At 34.5% G+C, this 23,095-nt stretch overlaps 1 non-coding gene across 1 annotated transcript; it reads right to left on the bottom strand.

Moving 5' to 3' along the window:
• Positions 1–1,675: 1,675 nt before the first annotated feature.
• LOC129076076 (U2 spliceosomal RNA) lies at positions 1,676–1,866 on the bottom strand. Its single transcript, XR_008529696.1, has one exon. It is a non-coding gene; the product is annotated as a U2 spliceosomal RNA (small nuclear RNA).
• Positions 1,867–23,095: the final 21,229 nt, after the last annotated feature.

Here is a 23,095-nt window from a genome sequence, read left to right as displayed (position 1 = left end):
AGGAATTGAAGAATTTTCTTAAAACTTTCTGTAACTGAGTTAGGATTTAAACCTAAGTCTTCCAAGCACTCCAACCTCATTATAACGTGTACCTTTAGTGTAGCTATAAGAACAATTCCTAATTCTTAAATTGTGATCTCACAAAAATCTAAGAGACTCACAAAAGAGTTTCCTGAAATTTTACAATAGAAATTGATATGACAAAAATTCACAATAATTTTGAAAAAATAAGTAACTGAAAACTAGAGTTGCCTAAGTTTTATGTTATTTTGTGTCTAAGAAAATCAAATTCTTATTTGTTTCTACTAGAGAAGTAAAAATAACTTAGGTTTCAAAAGAAATTACTGAATGCATAAAAATTGATATGAGTTGCAAAAGGGACTCATATCTTTTTACTGGTTCCCCTCACTTTTTGAAATGTTTCTTCTTTCTTTCACTTCAGTGATTGGAGAATACCTAGCAAGACTTTCATTCACTTTGCAACCTAGCATTGAACAACTGCTAATCTAGATGTGATGTTTAAATGTCTGTTTCCACTTCTATTCAATTTATACCAAATGATAGATGCATCAGTTTGACCTGGCTGCAAATTTTTGAGTTTATTTCTGCTTTCCATTTATTGTTGCTCATACATTCTGGATGGCTCACTGCCCTAAGTACTAATTTTAAGAACTGACAAGCAAAATGTTTCTATGCATAGAGGAATCAATGAATGCAACTGTTTTTATGAGTATATGCTGCTTTATCATAGATTTTCTTGTATCTCTATTTATATATTTTAAGATTGGTCCATTATGATATTTGTTTTCTTGTCTAATTATCAAACAAGATTCCAAAAGCTGGGGTGATCCCACAGAGCTTACCCAAATGCAATTGGAATATGGAATACAAAAAAATGGAAAAATTTAGTACCAAAAACTTTCGTCCCTGGAAATGATGGAGAGGGAGAAAATGATTCTAAGTAACATGAAAACTGCTACTTAATTTATAACTTATCTTTTTTTAGAACAATTTCATATTAAGAATTGTAATTCACTTTTAATATGATAACTTGTAAGGGCAATATTAGTAAAATCTATAAACCCAAAGGAGAGTTAGATTTATGGGGACCACAGTGTAATAAAAGATTAATAAATACAGATAAGATAGAAAGCAGTTTTCATGATAAGCAAATCTTGTTTTCAAGGCAATAATAAGACAAAAATGCTTATAGTCTCTTAAAATATACTCTAAAACAGATATTTTACTTAATAAAAAACTGAGTTTGTTTCTGCTAATAATGAGTGTAAGACAAAGAGAAATGTAAAGTCACTGAACAAAAGGATATAGAAAAAAATGATATTTTGTTAACAGATGACCAAAATAAAATATACACATGATAAGTAAATAAGGAAGAAATCACAAAGCAAATACAACGATTAAATAATGGCATTTACAAATAATGGATTTGAAAATCCTTTACAAATATAGAATCAAAAATCTGTATTTAGTCAGAGTCAGTATATTAGTCTTTGATTTTCAATACTATCAAATTCAGAATACAAATAATAATTCGTAAAATAGCTTACAGCATCCCATTTGTCATGTTTTAATTGCTTGAGAATGCAAATATGTATAAATTGGAAACTGAAAACAGATTACAAAAGTTTTGGGTTTTTTTGTTTGTTTGTTTGTTTTTTGGTGCACCGTTCCTGGAAGTACTGCAATACCAGGTCAATGAGTGGCGTGGACAGAGTAAGCCCCTATTCCATCTCCTAATTCCAAAAATCTATTTAATATCTTGTCCTCGGATAGAGGAGGTGTCAAATATTAAACTGATAAGAAGAGATACTACATTTGATCTTAGCCAAAAGGCCAAGAAGTGATCAAAAGTTTAATTTATAAATGCTATCAAAGAGAAAAACTACAGAAAAGTAGTTTAAATTGGTTTAAAATTTTAAAAAGCAAACATCAAGTTTAAAAAAAAAGCAACACCCAGTCCATTGGCATATAATTCCAATCAAGTTGTCATATAATACATTTTAAAATTATATGTATTAAATAAGCTTAGCTAAAATAATCAAATATATTTCATTGAATTTTGGTAACATATGTATAACTTTAGAGATGGGAATAGTGGGATTCATTTGTTACATATTTAACTTTTTCCCTGGCCACCCTCAAAAATGAAATTGACCTTGCCAAGAGCCAAACATTAAAAATACTAAAAATATTCATCATTTTAGAGTAGGAAAAATATGTTACTAACAGTTTCAATACCATTTTTTATTGTATTATGTTTTATCATCTTGTTTTTAAAAGACAGAGTTTTATACTGCAAGGAAAGACAGTGGTTTATGGTTTACTTTTACTTCATAAGATCTAATTTATCATTTGTTTAGTAGATTAGTTTTGAAAGGCAGTTTTTTAAACTTGGAATCTGTCAATTGATTCCAAAACTTGTATATTTTCAGAATTTCCCTTTTAACAGAGTTGTACTATGATATACTTTATTATTAATGCTCATCTTTGTGTTGGGTTTATTATAAAATAATAAGTTTAGTAGATAATAATAAAAAAATCAAGATATAAAATAAACAATGTAAAGCACATGTTACCGTCTTGAAAAGGCACTGAGGTATATTCTCTTGAAACGAGCAAAGCAACGAGATGGGTTCTAAAAACAAACACTTATGATATGTCGTGCTTGCCAAGATGCTTCTGCCTGCCTTGTAATACCTAATCAGAAAGTATGCACGAATGTTAAAATTAGGTGCTCATATAAACTAACAATTGTCAATTATAATTATAATGATTACATTGTACAGGTTCATTTGGTAAAGTCCTGATTTACCTAACCCTTTTCCTGTATAACACATAAGTATTTTAAAAATTCTTCCCCTGCATCATGAACTGCAGAACCTGCCTTGTCTGCAAGTTTAACATTTTCCATAACATACCAACTTTTGAAAGGTAGGAGATAGCTAGCACTGGGCAAGAGAAGTTAACATTTTCCTGACCCTGGATAAAGTGACTGCAAATTTCTCAAACTTTCATCTTTCAATAATGCTGTCCACTATGCTTTCTGTTTTTTTGTTTTTTTTTTAAATTAATATACTTTAACCAGTTCCAGGCTTATAGATAAATGAGCAGAAAATACAGAGCATTCTCATTTATTCACAATTTACATTAGTTTTTGCTCTTTGTGTAAAGGTTTTGATACGTGTGTAAATGACGCCTATTCACCCTTAATAGCATTAAACAATAGTTTTACTGGCCTAAAAACTCCCTGTGTTTTACCTATTCATCCCTCCCTTTGTCTCCTAAAATCTCTGGCAATCACTGATCATTTTACTAACACCATAGTTTTGTCTTTTCCAGAATGTTATAGTCTCAGAATTAAGGAGTATGGAACCTCTTTAGATTGGCTCCTTTCACTTAGAATTATGCATTTTGTTGCCTTAATGTCTTTTCATGGCTTGAGCTCATTTATTTGGTGCTGAATAATATTCTGTTGTCTGAAAGTGTCAGTTTGTTTACTCATGCACTTATTGAAGCCCGTGCTGGTTACTTCCAGGTTTTGCTGAATCATTTGCAAGATTGTGTTTAGTTTTATAGGAAACTGACAGAAGTGGTCACTCCCTTTTGTATTCCCATCAGCCATAAATGGAAACTCCTGTTGCTTCTTCCTTATCAGCATTTGCTGTTGTCAGTGTTTTGTATTTAGCCATTGGAAGAGGTGTGTAGTGGTACCTCATTTACCTTGCTTGCAATTCCCTAAAAACATGCTTTTTAAAGTTGGTTGTCACCTCGCAAACACATAAATTTAGTCTCTTTTGCATATCTTCTATACCTTCATAATGAACTTTAGATGTTACTCTAGCACTTTTCCAGGTGGCCTCACATGCAGATTGATGAATTTCTTCTTCCTTTAGCTGAATGTGCCATAATGTTGATTCAATTACATTAAACTCACAGTGAATAATAATTTATTAACCCTTGCTTGAACAAAGCTTATTCAGCACATTTATTTCCTTCAAAAGGCATGCCATAGCTTCTTGTGCTTAGGAGCACTAGACTGCACTATAGCACTATATTTGTAACTATTTTTTTCCAAATAGTTTTATTGTGGTATAATTGATTGACAAATAACTAAACATATGTAATGTGCACCATTTGGTAAGTGTGGGCAAACCCTTGTGATAACTATTACCATAGTCAAAGTATGGACATATCAAATTTAACACAATTAAAAATGGTCATAGGATCCAAATAGACACTTCTCCGAGGAGGACATACAGATTGCCCATAGACATATGAAAAGATGCTCTGCATCAGTAGCCATCAAAGAGATACAGATTAAAACCACAGTGAGATATCACCTCACACCTGTCAGAATGGCTGTCATTAATAAATCAACAAACAACAATTGCTGTCCAGGATGCAGAGAAAAGGGAACCCTAATGCACTGTTGGTGGCAATGCAGACCGGGGCAGCCACTGTGGAAAACAGAATGGAATTTCCTTAAAAAACTAAAAATGGACCTGCATTTTGTTCCAGTGATTCCACTGCTGGGATTACATCCTAAGAGTCCTGAATCACCAAGTCAAAAGAACTCATGCACCCCTTTGTTCGTAGTGGCATTGTTCACAACAGCTAAGTGCTGGAAACAGCCTAAGTGCCCACCAATAAATGAGAGGATCAAAAAATTGTGGTACATTTACACAATGGGATACTATGCAGGAGAAAGAAAGAAGGAACTCCTACCTTTTGTGACAGCATGGATGGAACTGGAGAATATTATGCTAAATGAAATAAGCCAATTGGTGAAAGACAATACCATATTATCTCTCCTATAAGCGGAATCTAATGAAGAAAATAAACTAATGAACAAAATAGAACCACGGGCATAGAGATATGGAACAGAAAAATGACCAGAAGGGAGGGGGTAAGGGGATAAGTGGGTAAAGAAGGAGAAGGGACGAGACAAAAAACATGTATGAGTGACCCATGGACTGGACATTAGCTTGGGAATTGACTGTGGGAGCTGGGGGGTAGGATGGATGGAGGAGGGCAAGGGGGAAAAACTGGGACAACTGTAATAGAATAACAATAAGAAATGATTTAATAAAAAAGATAATGTCTAACTGTAAAATCATGATTTTCAGTCCTGGCTGGTGTGGCTCAGTGGATTGAATGTCAGCCTGCAAACCAAAAGGTCACTGGTTCAATTCCCAGTCAAGGCATATACCTGGGTTGCAAGCCAGGTCCCCAATAGGGGGTTCTCAAGAAGCAACCACACATTGATGTCTTCATCTCTTTCTCCCTCCATCCCTGTCTCTATAAATAAATAAATAAAATCTTTTTTTTTAAATCATGATTTTCATTTGCTAGAACAATCTGTGTTCAGTTGTAAGTAGCAATGGGATAGAAGATAAAAATTGGATTATACTTATGACATGTTAATTCATCATGTATTAAAAAGTAGGTCAGTGAGGTAAGAGAATAGATCAACAGTTCATTATATATTTGAAAAAAAAGAATGTAAAAACTGAGTTCATAATATTGAATCCATATTAAATATCCATGGCTTAGATTCATTATTATGTTTTAAGTGTGTAAATAAATATTTTGATGTAATTAAAACAATAGATAGCATTATGATGTGGTTGTTGCTTTTCTTTGTTTTTAGAAATATATTGAACTACCTAATAAAATTATTTGACAGGTCTGCCAGCTGTTTTTTGGGCACTTCAAGCAATTTTCTAACATTCTACATTTGGAGAACATTCTGCTTTATTAAATTTGCTTCAAATTTCATCACAGTTTTAAAAAATGGTTCCAAGTAGCCCTGGCTGGTGTGACTCAGTGAGTCGAGTGGGTTGAGTGCTGGCCTGCATACCAAAGGGTCAGCAGTTTGATTCTCAGTCAGGGCACTGGGTTGTGGGCCATGTCCCCAGTTGGGGGCATGCAAGAGACAACCACACATTGATGTTTCTCTCCCTCTCTTCAAAAATAAATAAATGAAATCTTTTAAAAATGAACATTTCTTTAAAAAATTGGCTCCAAATAATCAGATTGAATGTGAATTCATGTTCTATAGAACATGGATTGAAATATTTAAAATTTTAGTTAAAAATGTAAACAGTAACAGTTTGCAAACCAGTAATTACTGTTTTCTAAAAACAACAACAACAACAACAACAAAATTTAGATGGTCTAATCACTGACTGCTGACCTGAGCCTCTGTGTCCGGGAATAAGGAGGCTTGCTGTGATTCAGATGAATCGTGTCTGCTTCTGCCAAGCTTATATCTCTTGGAAACAGAACTTCCGATCTGGAAGACTAGAAACTAGAACCAGGGTTCATGTCATCCAGCAGTGTGTCAGTAGAGAAGAGTTTAAGACCTTGAGGGGATATCAAAGATGGTGGAGGAGTAAGTGGAAGCTACACTAACATCCTCCCAGGACCAATCTGGAATTACAACTAAATTGTAGATAAATCATCCAGAATAACCGACTGAACAATAGCTGGAGAGAAGCCTTACAACTATGGACAGAGAGAAGAGCCCATTTCACCACGGTGTGACTGGTTCAGAGTGCGAAGGAGATGCAAGAGGGCTGGCTGGGCTCCCAAGGGTGGCAGCTGAAGTACCAGAAGGAAATTTCAGCAGCCAGGAGTGGAGTTCCCCCTGAGAAGTGTAGGCTCTAAACCCGAAGCTTGGCTACCCAATGTATAGCACCAGAACTGGGAAAGGAACTCAGATAACACCCATCTGTGAAAAGCGGTGGGGTTTCTGTCTACCAGGGAGAAAAGGCTGAAGACATAGAGAAAATCTTAAAGGGCCACTGTACACAAATTTGTTTGCAGGCACTTACCCTGGGCTCCAGCAAAGGGAGTGCAGAATGGAAAAGAAATGCTTGAAGAGAGTCAGGCGATGGTGGCTTTGGGGAGAGAACTAAGGGGGCAGCCATCAGGATCTCTATGCTGACTCGTTCCACAAACTGCAGGAGCCGTCTTGCTCAGTCAGAGCAGTTCTGTTCAAGTGGCGTCAGTCTGAAGGGAAGCAATAGCCCCACCTGCAGGAATTACTCTGCTCCACCCTATGGCACTGAAGCCTGACTCCTGATTATAGATCGACTAGATTAGCAACTGAAAGAGACAGCCACAGGCTATGGATTGCTGGTAGTCTCTAACAGGCTGCCTGCAGCCAGACGGGGACCCCATCTGACATCAGCAGGGGCAGATCTAGAAAGAGAAGATGGTGGTAAACACTACATTCTACTGAGACTTATTTCACTACAGTCTTCATGATTTGAGCTATCTTCTCCCCTGCATAGATTTTTAACATTCATTTCTCATCCTTCAAGTTTGTGCCTATTAGGTCACTAGATTTTATATTATAGTTTGTTTCAAATATCATATTTTGCTCCTCCCTTCTCTTACCCCATTTTACCCTCTTGTTTCCTCTTCTTACTTTCATTTTAAATTTTATTTTCTGTTTTGCTAAGACTTGTTTCCATTCCACACTCTTACTATTTCTCCCCCATCCTTCCTCTCAAAACCATTTTTCTTGTCATTAGTCTTCTCATAATCTTTTTCCCATTCTTAAAACACACTTATTTTCTCTCCACCTTTTTCAATCTTCACTCTTTGGTTGTGGATATGGTGGTTATTGTTGCATTTTATTTCTAGATCTTCACTATTTTTGTATTTCAAATCTCAAATTTTATGATTCTCCATTCCTACTCCATTTTGCCTTCCTGTTTCCCTTTTTTGTTTTAAATTTTAATTTTTCCCTCTCTTAGCTTAGTTTTCTTTCTTCAATTCAGTATTCTATCTCCCTTTATCCTCTCAAAATCACTTCTCTTTCCTCTAGACATCTCTTAAGATTTTCTTTTTTTCTTTTTCCTTCTTATTCCCATCCCATCTATATTAATCTTTGCTCATTTGTTGTTGTTAGTGCTGTGGTGGATATTTTTCTCCAATTTGGTTTGTATTTTTTCTCCCTTTCACTATATTTTTAAAAAATGTCTGTTTAAACCTAATACTATAGGCTTCCTTTCTTCTGCTCCATTCCACCTTCTTCCCTCCATTTTATATTTACAATGTAAATACAAATTTCTCCTTCACCTTGACTCTATTTCCTAGTCTTATTATTACTCCTCTCTTTACCCTCTCAAAGTCATTTGTCTTTCAGTTATTCATCATGGATTCATTTTGTTTCTTATAATAGTCTTAATCTCTTTACACCTTTATTAATATTGGCTCATTGGCCATTGATGGTATGATTATGGGTGGCAGTTATTTTTGTAGGTGTATTTTTTCCTGGGCTGTTGGGTTTTGTTCTGTCAGCACCTGTACGACAGCATACGAGATGTGGTGGGTGGAGTGACTCTCAGTCAGCCAGCTGAAGGGAAGGACTCACGAAAGAATAATCCAGCAACAACCAAAACCCAATTACAGCTGAGAGCCTTCACAAAACACATAAAGGGCATCACCAGAGCATCAGGATCAGGAGACAAACGAGACTGCACCACTGAATCCCACAGGTCTCTTACCATAGAAGTTTGCACCGCAAAGACAGGGAGTCAAACGTGACTCTTCTTGTTTGTTTCTGTTTCTCAACCTAATAAGTGAATTTGGAAAAATAGTGGGACACAAAGTCAATATTCAGAAATCAAAGGCATTTTTGTCCATCAAGAATGAAATATCAGAAACTAGGAAAATAACCTCATTTTTTATAGCAACAAGGAAAATATAGTACCTAGGAATAAACCTACCACGGAGGTAAAAGACCTGTACTCGGAAAATTACAGAACACTGAAGAAATAAAGAAAGATAAAAATAAATAAAAGCATATACCATGTTTGTAGATTGGAATAATTAACATTGTTAAAATGCCCATAGTTTTCAAAACAATCTATAGATTCAGTGCAATCCCTATCAAAATATAAATGACATATTTCACAGATAGAGAACAAATATTTCAAAAATTTATATGAAACCAAAAATTATCCTGAATAGTCTCAACAATTTTGAGAAAGAAGAACAAAGTAGGAGAGATTACAATACTTGATAAATAAATTATACTACAAGTCCACTGTAATCAAAACAATCTGATACTGGCATAAGAACAGACACACAGATAAATGGAACATAGAGATCCCAGAAATAAATACATTTCTGTATGGTTAATTAATATTTGACAAAGGGGACAAGGGCATAAAATAGAGTAAAAATATCCTCTTCAACATATGGTGTTGGGAGAAATGGAATGGCACATGCAAAAAAAATGAAGCTAGACCACCAACTCATACCATACACCAGAATAAACTCAAAATGGATAAAAGACTTAAACATAAGACATGATACCATAAAAGTCCTAGAGTAAAACATAGGCAGGAAAATGTCAGATATCCCATGCAGTAATATTTTTACCAATATATCTTTTGGGGCAAGGGAAATAAAGGAAAGAATAAAGAAATGGACAACATCAAGTTAAAAAGCTTCTGCACAGCTAAAGAAAACATCAAAATGAAAAGGGAACCTATGTGAAAACATATTTGCCAATGATACTTTGGACAAGGATTTGATCTCCAATATATATAAAGAACTTGTACAACTCAAGAAAAGGAATACAAACAAATTAAAAACTTGGCAAGGGACCTAAACAGACACTTCTCCAAGGAGGACATACAGAGGACCCAAAGATACATGAAAGGATGCTCAGCATCACTAGCCATCAGAGAAATGTAAATTAAAACCACGAGATATCACCTCACACTGGTCAGAATGGCCATGATTAATAATTCAACAAACAATAAATGCTGGTGAGGATGTGGAGAAAAAGGAACTCTAGTGCACTGTTGGTGGACTAGTTGTTCCCTAGACTGGTGCAGCCACTGTGCAAAACAGGAAGGAATTTCCTCAGAAAACTAAAAATGGACCTGCCTTTTGAGCCAACTATACCACTGCTGTGATGATAACCTAGGAATTCTGAAACACCAGTTCAAAAGAACTATGCACCCCAGTGTTCATAGCAGCACTATTTACAACAGCCAAGTGCTGGAAACAGCCTAAGTTCCCATCACTAAAAGAGCGGGTTAAAAGACTGGTACATTTATACATTGGATACTATACAGCAGAGAAGGAACTCCTGCCCTTTATAGGAGCATGGATGGAACTGGAAAGTATTATTATGCTAAGTGAGATAAGCCAGCAGCAAAAGACAAATACCATATGATCTCACCCATAAGAGGACCTTAAGGAACAAAACAAACAAATGAGCAAAATAGAACCAGAGGCATAGAAACATGGAACAGACTGACAGTGACCAGAGCAGAAGGGGGAGCTGGTTAAGTGGGGAAGGAGCTAGTTAAAGAACAGGTATGAATGACCCATTGACATGGAGTGGGGATTGGCTGTGGGAGCTGGGGGTAAGTATGGCAGGGGAGAGCAACAGGGAAAAATTGTGACCACTGAAATAAAATAACAAAAAGTTTTCTGGGTGCAAATGAAAATTTGAGGTACTTATTTACTTTGGATTATGTATACAAAATATATTAATATTTAGATCTAAAGAAATACATTTTTGCCCTGGCTGGTGTGGCTCAGTGGCTTGAATGCCAACCTGTGAACATAAGGTTTACCAGTTTGTTTCCCAGTCAGGGCACATGCTTGGGTTGCAGGCTGAGTCCCCAGTTAGGAGCATACGATAGGCAACCACACTTTGATGTTTCTCTCCCTCTCTCTTTCCCTCTAAATAAATAAATAAATAAAATCTTTAAAAAAAAGAAATGCATCTTGTCAGTGTGTGTGTGTGTGTGAGAAAGAATGTTCAATAAAAACAAATTGAAAACATCTCTACAATTATTAAGGATCATATACACTGAATATGTGATATTACATTCATCTACATTAAGTATTCATTCCATGTAATATTTATGAAGAGCTATTTTTCAAGGTAGCCACACTGTTTATTTCAAAAATGTGAGGATAAAAATATATTAAAAATGTTTACTTATGAGATATCAGTTGGAAGATTTTCAAATAGTAACTAATTCTTGTTCTGACTTTTTAGTATCCCTGCTAACAGGAATAATAGTACTTGATATATTGAGTGTATTCAATGAAGAATATATTTTGTGGTTTTAGATAATGAATAAAAAAGAAAAAGAAAAATAGAATGAACTAAAGAATAGCAAACTCTAAAAATATTGATGCGTAATTGTGGGAACTTAATAGAATCTGTTCTAGTACTTGTGTGATTTTTCAATTCATTAGAATGTTTGTGATTTCAGAGCTATCAAGTCCTCTTCTTTAAGTAGCTGTCACTACCAATGGAGACACCAATTAAGTAGGTTGACTAACATTTTTTCCTTTTGAACTATCTTTTAAGATTTTGGAGCATTTTAGTTTTGGAGTTCCTTTTTGGGAAAGTACAGAATGGAATGCGAATGTAAAGAGATCAAGAGGGATCATTCAGATAGTCCCAGGAGAGGTAAATCACCCATTTAAGCATTTTGCATCCCATCGACTTTGAGTACAAGCTCTTCATAGCTCAAATAGTATTTGATAACCTATTAAGAACTTTTTTGTGTGTTTTTTAAATTTTTGTTCAAGTACAGTTGTCTAAATATTTCCCCCATTACTCTCCCCTGCCCTACCCACCCCTTACCTCCCCCATTTAATCCTTCCCCCACCCCCACCCTTGTTCTCTTTATCTTTGGGTCCTTTACACATATTCCTTGACTTAACCCTTCTTCTTACATTCATTATCTCCCTCACCCTTACCCTCTGGGGACTGCTGGTTTGCTCTTTGTTTCCATGTCCCTGGTTCTATTTTGCTGGCTTGTTTGTTTTGCTGATTAGGTTCCACTTAAAGGTGAGATCATATGATATTTGTCTTTAATCACCTGACAGTTCCATCTATGCCATTGTGAAGGACAGGAGTTCTTTCTTTCTTTCTGCTGTATAGCATTCCATTGTGTAACTGTACCACAGCTTTTTAATCTTTTCATTTACTGATGGGTACTTGGGCTGTTTCTAACACTTGGCTATTGTATAGTGCTGCTATGAACATAGGGGTGCATAGGTTCTTTTGAATTGTTTCAGGATTCTTAGGGTATAATCCCAACAGTAGAATTGCTGGGTCAAAAGGCAGGTCCATTTTTAGTTTTTTTGAGGAAATTCCACACAGTTTTCTACAGTGGCTGTAACAGTCTGCATTCTCACCGAAAGTATACTAAGGTTCCCTTTCTCCACAACCTCGTCAGCACTTGTTGTTTGTTGAGTTTGTTTATGATGGCCATTCTGACTAGTGTGAAATGGTGTCTCATTGTGGTTTTAATTTGCATCTCCCTGATGGCTAGTGATGTTGAGCATCCTTTCATATGCCTCTGGCCCCTGTGTATGTCCTCCTTGGAGAAGCGTCTGTTCAGGTCCTTTGCCCATTTTTTAATTGGATTGTTTGTCTTCATAGTGTGGAGTCATGTGAGTTCTTTATATATTTTGGAGATCAAACCCTTGTCCGATGTATCATTGGCAAATACATTTTCCCATAGAGTTGGTTCCCTTTTCAGTTTGATGGTATTTTCTTTAACTGTACAGAAGCTTTTTAATTTCAAGAACTTTTTTATGTACAAGTTTTGCTATAGCATGAAGCCCAGATATGTAGTCAGTCCTCGTTATTTGCTGAGTTGCCTACAAACTATAATTTATCTGTAACCCCAAAGTTTATACATCCATTTTATATGCTTGTTTGCAGATGTGTGCACATCACAAAATTAGAGTGTCCTGAGACGTACATTCCCAGCTAAGGTAACACATAACAATGTTATGCCTTCTTGTTTCAGCTCTCATACATAAACAACTATCTTTTTTATTCTATTTAGTGCCATATTTTTTTACATTTTTGCATTTTTTAATAATTTTGCTTTTAATAGGTCCTACCTATTTACTTTTAAATAGTCCTACCATTTTAGATAAGTTTATCCTAAGTATTTTGGACATTATTGTATATGAAATTGTTTTCTTAATTTCTTCAACTTATGGTTTGGTTTTAATGTAAAGAAACAATTTATTTTGTATGTTGATTCTGTATCTTGCAACTTTAGTGAATTTGTTTTTTTGTTCTAACAGGTGGGTATTTTATATTCTTTGGGATCTTCTAAATATTAGATCACATCATCTTCAAACATATATAAATTTACTTTATACATCATATATTATATGTCTTGTTAGAATGGCTACTTTTAAGATAACAAGTGTTGGTGCGGATGTAGGGAAGCTGAGATCTGTGTACTCTATTGGTTAGAATGTAAAGTAGTATAGCCACCGTGGACAACATATGGAAGTGCCTCGAAAAGTTAACAATAGAACTCGCAGTAACCCCACTTCAGTGTATGTACAGAAATATCAGGATCTAGAAGAAATATTTGCACTCCATGTTCACTGTAGCAGTACTCATAATTGCTAAGACTTGGGAGCAAATTAAATGTCCATCTATGCATGAATGGTTAAAGAGAATTTGTGATATGCATACAGCAGAATATATTTGGCTTTTAAAAAGATGGAGAACCAGTAATTTTCAATAACATGGATGAACCCGGGGGGTATATGCTAAGTGAAATAGAACAGTCACAGAAGGACAAATACGACATGATTCCACTTATATGCAGTATCTAGAATAATCAGACTATAGGAGCAGTGTAGAATGGTGGTTGCCAGTGGTGGAGGAAAGGTGGAAATAGAAAGTTGTTGATCAATAGGTATGAAATTCCAGTTATGCAAGATGAATAAGTGTAGAGATTTGTTGTAGAACATAGTGTCTACATTTAACAATATCACATTGCACACTTAAAATTTTGTTAGAGGGTGGACCTCTTGCTAAGTATTCTTACCACAAAAACAAAGACCTCCATCCTATCTGAAAGACACATTTACCACAAATTTCCTCAAGTTTTTTCACAGAAATATTTTGGTTACTAAAAACAATATTATAATTTTCAAACTTGTCACTCTTTTCAATTTCTTGATCCATTTAAATTTGAACAGCTATATGAGAAGATTAACATGAGCTAAGACATCATAGAAATTTTATTAGGCCTTATAAATTTTATGAGGGGAGCAATTCTGGAGTAGCAATTGCTTCAGCAATTTCAGTTTCATCCCCATTTTCAGCATCTATAAAAAACAAAAACTCTACCTTGCCATTGAAAGTCTTAAGCCTGAAACAAATCTCATGTCTTATTTTACCTCTGGTTTTATTTTACCTACAGAGTGAAGAAAAAAGGGCCACTAAATATGCCTTTGATTTTTCATAAAAGTCACTTTATATTTGTATTAAGTCATGTAATGCAGGATGCAGTTAATACATTTTTTTCCCCTAATACTCTTGGAAATGTTTATTTCCTATGTAGCTGGGAAATTCAGACTATAAGATTGACTGTCATGTATTTATAATATAGATTAACATTGCTTATTCTTATCACCTAATAATTCTGAATTGTTCCAACTTTTACTTTTACATGCAAAATGTAGTTTACAAGACCCTGAGAAACAACAATTTGTATGATGGGGCAGATATACATAAGTACAATTTAAAATAAATGAAAATTATCAAAAAAGTCAAAAAACCTTTGTAGTTAAAAATATAATATTAAGCCCTGGCTGATGTGGCTCAGTGGATTAAGTGCCGGCCTGCGAATCAAAGTGTCACTGGTTCAATTCCCAGTCAGGGCACAAGTTGCACGCCTGGTCTCTGGTTGAGGGTATGCAAAAGGCAACCACACATTGATGTTTCTCTCCCTCTCTTTCTCCCTCCTTTACCCTCTCTCTGGTAATAAATAAATTAAATATTTGAAAAAATATTAAGTATTTGTTTTTCTACTTAGAGCAGTAAATAATGCAAACATATTGTTTTCCTGGGGCTAGGTGGTCTGATTTTGAGAGTCTTTGTGTACAGTTTTATGTCCAGAGCTGCCTAATATGGGGAGGAAATGTTCCCTTTGAAATGATATAATTTTGAATTCAACAGCTACATGGTATATTAATACAAATACATTAAGTGAAAATTGTAAAGCACTCTAAAGCAAAAAGATGAGTACAGTTTTAAACTCAAAAATATATCACAAACAGTAAATTTACTAATGTTACAACTTCACTATTAACTCTTCATAGTAAGTTACCTCCCAATTTTCTCATCTTTCTAGATAATATATAATTATCAAAATCTCAGCCTTTGGAGTTAAAGAAAACGTCTGGAGTATCATACTTATGCTCTCCAACTCTACTTTCCCATTCCAAATATGATTAGTTATAACTTGGTATTATGTCTAATTAGAATTTAGAATTTCTTCAACAGAAGAAACAAGCAAATTAGAGAGAAGCGAGAAAAACTCAAGAATCATTACTATTGGCCAAAAAATTGAAATAATGAGATATTTACTATAACAGCATTGGGATATTACTCTTCAGATGCCAGAGACTAGGCTAGCTATATTATATTAGTTTGATATTAAAATATAAAATGTATTCAACTAGAGAGGGAACTGATTTATGCAAATTATAAAACTTAAAGAAAAATACTTGCTGACTGGAAAACTATGTTTTCTCCCAACATTATTGAAAACAACCTTTATACCAATAAGTCTGAAATTCAAAAGTGTCTCCTTGATCTCTTTTGGGTTGAAATCGCCAGGTGAAATTATTTGCTCTGTGAATACCACCACCCTCTTTTCTGAAGAAATCAGATTATGACAAATATACAACCATCATTACCATTATCATAACTCAAAATTCTATTTTATAACTGTACTTATGCTTATTATATCCTTATATTTATGTACATAGCACCACATGATTTTCAAAATTTAATTAAAGATATTATGTTACATATTTTATTAATTATACTAAAATCGAGTTTTGGGTGGGAGATATTGTATAAAATAGAGATAGATACATAAATACATATTTAAATACATAGATCAAATATCAATAGAAAAAGTTGATAAAAGATTAAACCTGTAAAACTTCTATTTAAAATATTTAAGAAGTCAAATATCTCAATCTACCATAAACAGCTGGAGAAAGCCTGTAATTTAAATTAAAAGCAACTCAAGTCCTGGCTAATGTGGCTCAGTGAATTGAATGCCGACCAAAAGGTTGCAAGTTTGATCCTCAGTCAGCTTTCTCCCTCCCTTCCCCTCTCTCTAAAAATAAATAAACAAAATCTTCAAATACCAAAAAAAAAAAAAAGTAACTCAAAGTAACTTTTCCAAAAATCTAAAATAATATGTCTTGTGAATCATTTTATCGAGCATTTCTCAAAAAGATTAAAAGAAAATTTTCTCTAGGGATAGTTCAGATTGCATAAAAAAAATCTTAAAGCCAGAAAACTTAAATACTCATCTTTTTGTCTCTGAAAATTTTTGTTTGAAAAAGGCAATTTTGTGTTTCTATGATCCTTGTGCAAAGCAGAACTAGAAAATCAAAGCATAAATAAATAAACACAGAAATAAATAAATAAATACATATATGCATACATACATAAATAAAATGCTTGTCTTTCCCTCAGGAAAATCTTTAGCAATTTGCCCTAGAGACATCAAGTAGCTACCTGAAAGATGTTTCAGATGATATGTGTACATGTGTGTCTACCTGTATGCATGTTTATATGAATATACGAATATACAAAATTTCCTATACAGCATTTTATTTACTTATATTTACCCTATAACATTACTAGAATGAGCTGGGCATGAAAAATTATGTCATATGTTTAAAATGCCTTTCATGGTAAATTTAGAAATAGTTCATAAAATATAATTTTGGTCTTAGCTGGGGAAGTCTGACTCTTAAAAACTTCCAGGCAAAATTAAAAGCCTAGGTTTCCTTTAATGCAAGTAGCCTGGGTAATTGTTTAAGAATGAGTTTTCTTAGTCGATGTTAATTGACTTCCTATCAAGTAATAATATTTGAAGAGCCTGCAAATGATTACAAGAGCTCAACACTTTTTTTTCCCAATGATTTTAACGTGTGGAAAATTGGTTGGTAATCAGTCTGATAGAGCTTTCAATTTAAGGTTGGGGGTGTAGGCTGCTCTAATTAGTATTCTGATATTCTCGTTGTTTAAAAATAGTTTATGCTCAAATATTTATTTTTGAATGACTATGACAATTTAATTAAAGTTTAAATTCTAGTAGCTGTTGAAGATCATATATAATCCAATTACTTTAGTTTTTATTCAATTAATTTAATAGCAAACCATTTTGTGATAATTACTGCTAATCCCCTTATTTTTTTCTTAGCTGTTTATCAATGGTATTTGAGATATCTTGGAGGAAATCATATTGGGACATAATTATTAGCATTTCCAGTTGGATTTAATGACTAAATGATATTTAATTACCATGAATTCTCTATCTCTACAACTTTACAGATTTGGGATCCCTTTATTTAACAACACCATTAGTCCAACTTCAAAACCAGAGAAAATACAACCAAAATATTATATCACGATGAGGGTGATGTAATAACACCTAACACTTCTTGTACAAATACACAAACTGGGTACGGAGATTCAAAGAAAGAGCTTTCCTCAGTTAAGACACATTTTGGAATTTTATATACTGTATAGAAAAAGATAGATTCCTTCTTAGTTACCATGCTCTATTTTCAATGAAATTCATAACAATTCTCCAGATCTAAAAGTAATACAAGTCAATTTTTAAAGTTACACTGTGTAATGATAAAGACTTCAAAAATATTGATTCATTTCTTTCCAGTCCCCATGTACATGTATATTGTGGTTTAAAAGAACTGAGGTAAATGCATTATTTACAATTGTATTTTGCCTTTTGTCTTTATCAAAAATATTTATATCATTAAATATTCCTCAAAAATATTAATTTAAGGGCTGCACAATATTTCACTTTTTGAGTGATGATTTTATTAGTCTTCTATTTTTGAACATTAAATTGTTTCAAAAATTTTAAACATAGAAATAACTATTCCTCTGAATATTTTTTGTTATGTTTTTGAAAGTAGGATTATTGTGACAAAATTGTGTTTTAATACTTTTAACATATATTAAAAATCACTTTTGGAAATATTGTATCAATTTCTACTCCCTTAGCAATAGATATGAGCTCATAGATCTATTCAGAGCTCTACACACTAGGTATTAACATTACGTCTAACAGTTATCTATAATATTACACTATATGATATTAGAATTTTTTAGGGTCTTTTTTATTGTTTATTCTATTTCAGTTGTCCCATTTTTTCCCTTTTGCTCCCCTCCACCCAGCCTACCCTCTCTCCCACAGTCAATCCCCTTTCCATTGTCCCTGAGTCATTCATACATGTTATTTGACAAATCCCTTATGCTTCCTTCCACCATTCACTCCCCTCCCCTCCTACAGCTGTCAGTCTTTTCCTCGTTTCCACATCTCTGGTTCTGTTTTTCTCATTAGTTTACTTTGTTCATTAGATTCCAGTTATAAGTGAGGTAATGTAGTTTTGTCTTTAGCCAACTGGCCATTTCACTTAGCATACTACTCTCCAGTTTCATCGATGCTGTTGCAAAGGGTAACAATTCCTTCTTTCTTTCTTCTGTGTCATATTCCATTGTGTAAATGTACCACAGTGTTTTAATCCATTCATCTACTGATAGGTACCTGTACTGTTTCCCTAACTTGGATATTGTATATAGTGCTCCTATGAGCATAAAGGTGTGCAAGTTCTTTTGAATTGGTGTTTCAGGATTCTTAGCATATAATCCCAGCAGTGGAATCCCTGGGTCATGAGGTAGTTCCATTTTTAATTTTTTGAGGAAATTCTATACTGTTTTCCACAATGGCTGCACCAGGCTGCATTCCCACCAACAGTGCACTAGCATTCTCTTTTCTCCACATCCTCACCAGCACTTGTTGTGTGTGACTAGTTAATGACAGCCATTCTGACAGGTGTGAGGATATCACATTGTGGTTTTCATTTGCATATCTCGGATGGCTAATGATGTTGAACATTTTATCATATGTCTCTGGGCCTTCTGTATGTCTTCCTTGGAGAAGTGTCTGTTGGGCCCAATTTTTTTAATTTATTTTTTTAAATTTATTTATTTATTTTTTCAAATACATTTGTCTCTGCCTTCCCCCCACCACTTTCCCTTGCCTCCTCTCTCCCTCAACTCTTCCCCTTTGGTTTTGTCCATGAGTCCTTGCTATATGTTCCTTGACTTTCCTCTCCCCTTCCTTTTCCCCAGCCCCCCCTCCCTCCTTCCCTCTTGTCTCTGTTGGTTTCTTTTCCTTTCAGTGTTGCTGGTCTTATTTGCCTTGCATCTTTGTATCGTTGGTTAGGTTCCACTTACAGGTGTGATCGTATGGTATTTGTCTTTCGCCCCCTGGCTTATTTCGCTTAGCATAATGCTCTCCAGTTCCATCCATGCTGTCGCGAAGTTTAGTAGTTCTTTTTTTCTTTCTGCTGCGTAGTATTCCATTGTGTTTATGTACCATGACTTTTTGATCCAATCGTCTACTGATGAGCATTTAGGTTGCTTCCAACACTTGGCTATTGTAAATTGTGCTGCTATGAACATTGGGGTGCATAGGTTCTTTTGAATGGGTGTTTTGGGATTCTTAGGGTATAGTCCCAGCAGGGGAATCACTGGGTCAAAAGGCAGTTCCATTTTCAGCTTTTTGAGGAAATTCCACACTGATTTCCACAATGGCTGCACCAGTCTGCATTCCCACCAGCAGAGTACTAGGGTTCCCTTTTCTCCACAGCCTCGCCAGCACCTGTTGTTTGCTGATCTGTTTATGATGGCCATTCTGACCGGTGTGAGGTGGTACCTCATGGTGGTTTTGATCTGCATTTCTCTGATGGCTAGTGATGCCGAGCATCCTTTCAAATGTCTCTGGGTCCTTGGAAAAGCTTCTGCCCTGGTCCTTTGTGTTAGGCCCTTTTTTTAATCGGGTTGTTTCTCTTCCTGGTGTTGAGTCATATGAGTTGTTTATATGTTTTGTAGATTAAACCCTTGTCTGATATGTCACTGGAAAATATGTTCTCTCATACAGCTGGTTCCATTTTCACTTTGATGATGTTTTCTTTAGCTGTGCAGAAACTTTAATTTGATGTAGCCCAATTTGTTTGTTTTTTCCTTTATCTCCCTTGCCCTAGGAAGTATATTGGCAAAAATATTACTACATGGAATGTCTGAAATTTTACTGCCTATGTTTTCTGCTAGGACTTTTATGGTATCATGACATATTTAAGTTCTTTATCCATTTTCATTTATTCTGGTATACAGTGTGAATTGGTCTAATTCCATTGTTTTGCCTGCACCACTCCAGTTCTTCCAACACCATTTATTGAAGAGACTGTTCCTACTCCATTGTATGCTCCTGCCCCAAATGTCAAACATTAAGTGACCATAGAGACATGGGTTTATTTTTGAGCCCTCTATTCTGTTCCACTGATCTATGTGTTTGGTCTCAGGCCAGCACCAGCCTGTCTTGATTATAGTGGTTTTGTAGTATAGTTTAATATTAGGTATTATGATCCCTCCAAATTTGTTCTTTCTCAGGATTGCTGAGGCTAGTAAGGGTATTTTTTGGTTCCATATCAATTTTTAAAATATTTGTTCTGTATATGTGAAATACACCATTGGTATTTTAGTAGGAATTGTGTTGAATCTATAAAGTGTTATGGGTAGTATGGACATTTTAATGATGTTAATTTTTCCAATCTATGAACACAGTATATGCCTCCATTTATTTCATCTTTCTCATTTTCTTTCTTCAGTGTTCTACAAGTTTTTGAGTAGAGGTCTTTATTTTTTGATTTTCAAATGTTACACCACCCTTGCATCCTGGGATAAATTCCATTTGAACATGACTTATGATCTGTTTAATGTATTGTTGGATTCAGACTGCTAATATTTTGTTGAGGCTTTTCCAGAGATATTGACCTATAATTTTCTTTCTTTGTTGTGTTTTTAGCAACTTCATATAAAGAGTTTGAGAATCCTCCCTCTTCTTGAATTTTTTGGAATAGTTTGAGAAAGACAAGTTGTTCTTTTTCGAATGTTTGATAAAATTTGCCTGGGAAGCCATCAGTCCAGGGCTTTTGTGTGCTGGGAGTTTTTGATTACTGCTTCAATTTTGCTAATTGTTTTAGGTCTGTTTACGCTTTCTGCTTTTTCTTGATTCAGTTTTGGAAAATTGTATATTTTCGGAAATTTTTCCATTTCACCTATGGTTGTCTAGTTTCTTGGCATATAGTTGTTCATAGTAATTTCTTACAATCTTTTGTATTTCTGTGGTATCGGTTGTTACTTCTCCTTTTTCATTTCTGATTTTATTTATTTGTGTTCTCTCTCTTTTTTTCTTGATGAGTTTGGTTAAAGTTTTGTCAGTTTTATTGATCTTTTCAAAGAACTAGCTCCTGGATTAATGATCCTTTGAATTGTTTTTTCTTGTTGTTGTTTGTGTGTGTATGTGTCTTTATGACATTTAATTCTGCTCTGATCTTGATTATTTCCTTTCCTACTACTTGCTCTGGGCTTTGTTTTCTGTTGTTCCTCTAGTTGTTCTAGATGTAGGGTTAGGTTATTTTTTTCAATTTTTCTATCTCCTTTACATAGGCCTGCATTGCTATTAACTTCCCTCTCAGGACTGCCTTCATGATCTCCATAGGTTTTGGTTTGTTGTGGGTTCATTTTCACTTGTTTCCAGGTACTTCTCGATTTCTTTCTTGATCTCATTTTAACCCATTCATTATTTAATAATATGGTATTCGGTCTCCATGTATTTGAAAATATTTGAGTTTTTTTCCCTTGAGTTTGTGTTCTAGTTTCAAGCCATTGCGATCCGTGAAGATGCTTGATGTAATTTCAATTTTCTTGAATTTGTTGAGGGTTGTTTTGTGTCCTATCATGTTGTCTATCTTTAAAAATGATTCATGTGCATTTGAAAAGAATGTATATTTTGCTTTTTGAGGGGCAAAATGTTCTGTATATATCAATTAAGTCAATTTGATCTATTTCAATGCCACAATATCCTTGTTGATTCTTTGTTTGGGAGATATATCCATTATCAACAATGAGGTGTTAAAATTTCCTGGGGTAATGCTGTCAATATGTTTCCTGAAGTCCTCCAAGGTTTTCCTTATGTATTTAGGTGCTTCTATGTTGGGTACACATATGTTTGCAAGGGTTATATCCTCTTGTCAGGAAACTCTCTTAAGTATTGTGTAGTGTCCTTATTTGTCTTTTGTTATTGTCATTTTTGTTAAGTACATTTTGTCTGACATAAGTATTGTTAACCCTGATGGAAAATATCTTCCATCCCTTCAATTTCAGCCTGTGTAGATTTTTTGTTCTGATATGGGTCTCTTGTAGATCTCATATATTTGGATTGTGTTTTCTTATTCATTTAGCTACCCTAAGCCTTTTGATTGGAACATTTAATCCATTTACATTTATGGTTATTGAAAGATATTTATTCCTTGCTATTTTTTTCCATTTGTACCTGTGTTCCCCCCAACCCCCCTCTCAATTTCTTCTTCTTCTTAAAGCAGTTCCTTTAGCATCTCTTGTAGTTGGCTTGGTGGAGATATACTATTAGTCTTCTTTAGTCTGGGAAGTTCTATTTCACCTTCCATTTTAAATGAGAACCTTACTTGATAGAATAGTCTTGGTTGCAGGTCCTTGCTTTTCATTATTTGGAATATTTCATGCCAATCCCTTTTACCTTGTCATGTTTCTGTTGGGACATCAGCTGATGGCCTTATCAGAGCTCCCTTATATGTTGTTAGCTCTTTCTTCCTTGCTGCCTTCAATATTGTCTCTTTGTCTTTAAATTTTGCCATTTAAATAGGATTTGTCTTGGAGTGAGCCTCTTTAGGTTCATCTTGATTGGGATCCTGTGTACTCCCTGATTATGCATGACTTTTTCCCTCACGAAGTTAGAGAAATTTTCTGTCAATATTTTTTCAAACAGGTTTTCTATGCCTTATCCCTTTTTTCTCTGTCTGGTATTCCTATGATAAGAATGCTGTTATGTTTTATGTTGTCCTGAAACTCCCTTAAATCATCCTCATTTTTTTTTCT

Source organism: Pteronotus mesoamericanus, unplaced genomic scaffold (assembly GCF_021234165.1).
Source record: "Pteronotus mesoamericanus isolate MK-2021 breed Mesoamerican mustached bat unplaced genomic scaffold, CSHL_Meso_final contig_56, whole genome shotgun sequence".
NCBI classification, from domain to species: Eukaryota; Metazoa; Chordata; class Mammalia; order Chiroptera; family Mormoopidae; genus Pteronotus; species Pteronotus mesoamericanus.
The sequence above is the reverse complement of the archived record's forward strand: the minus strand, read 5'-3'. Positions and strand labels throughout refer to the sequence as shown.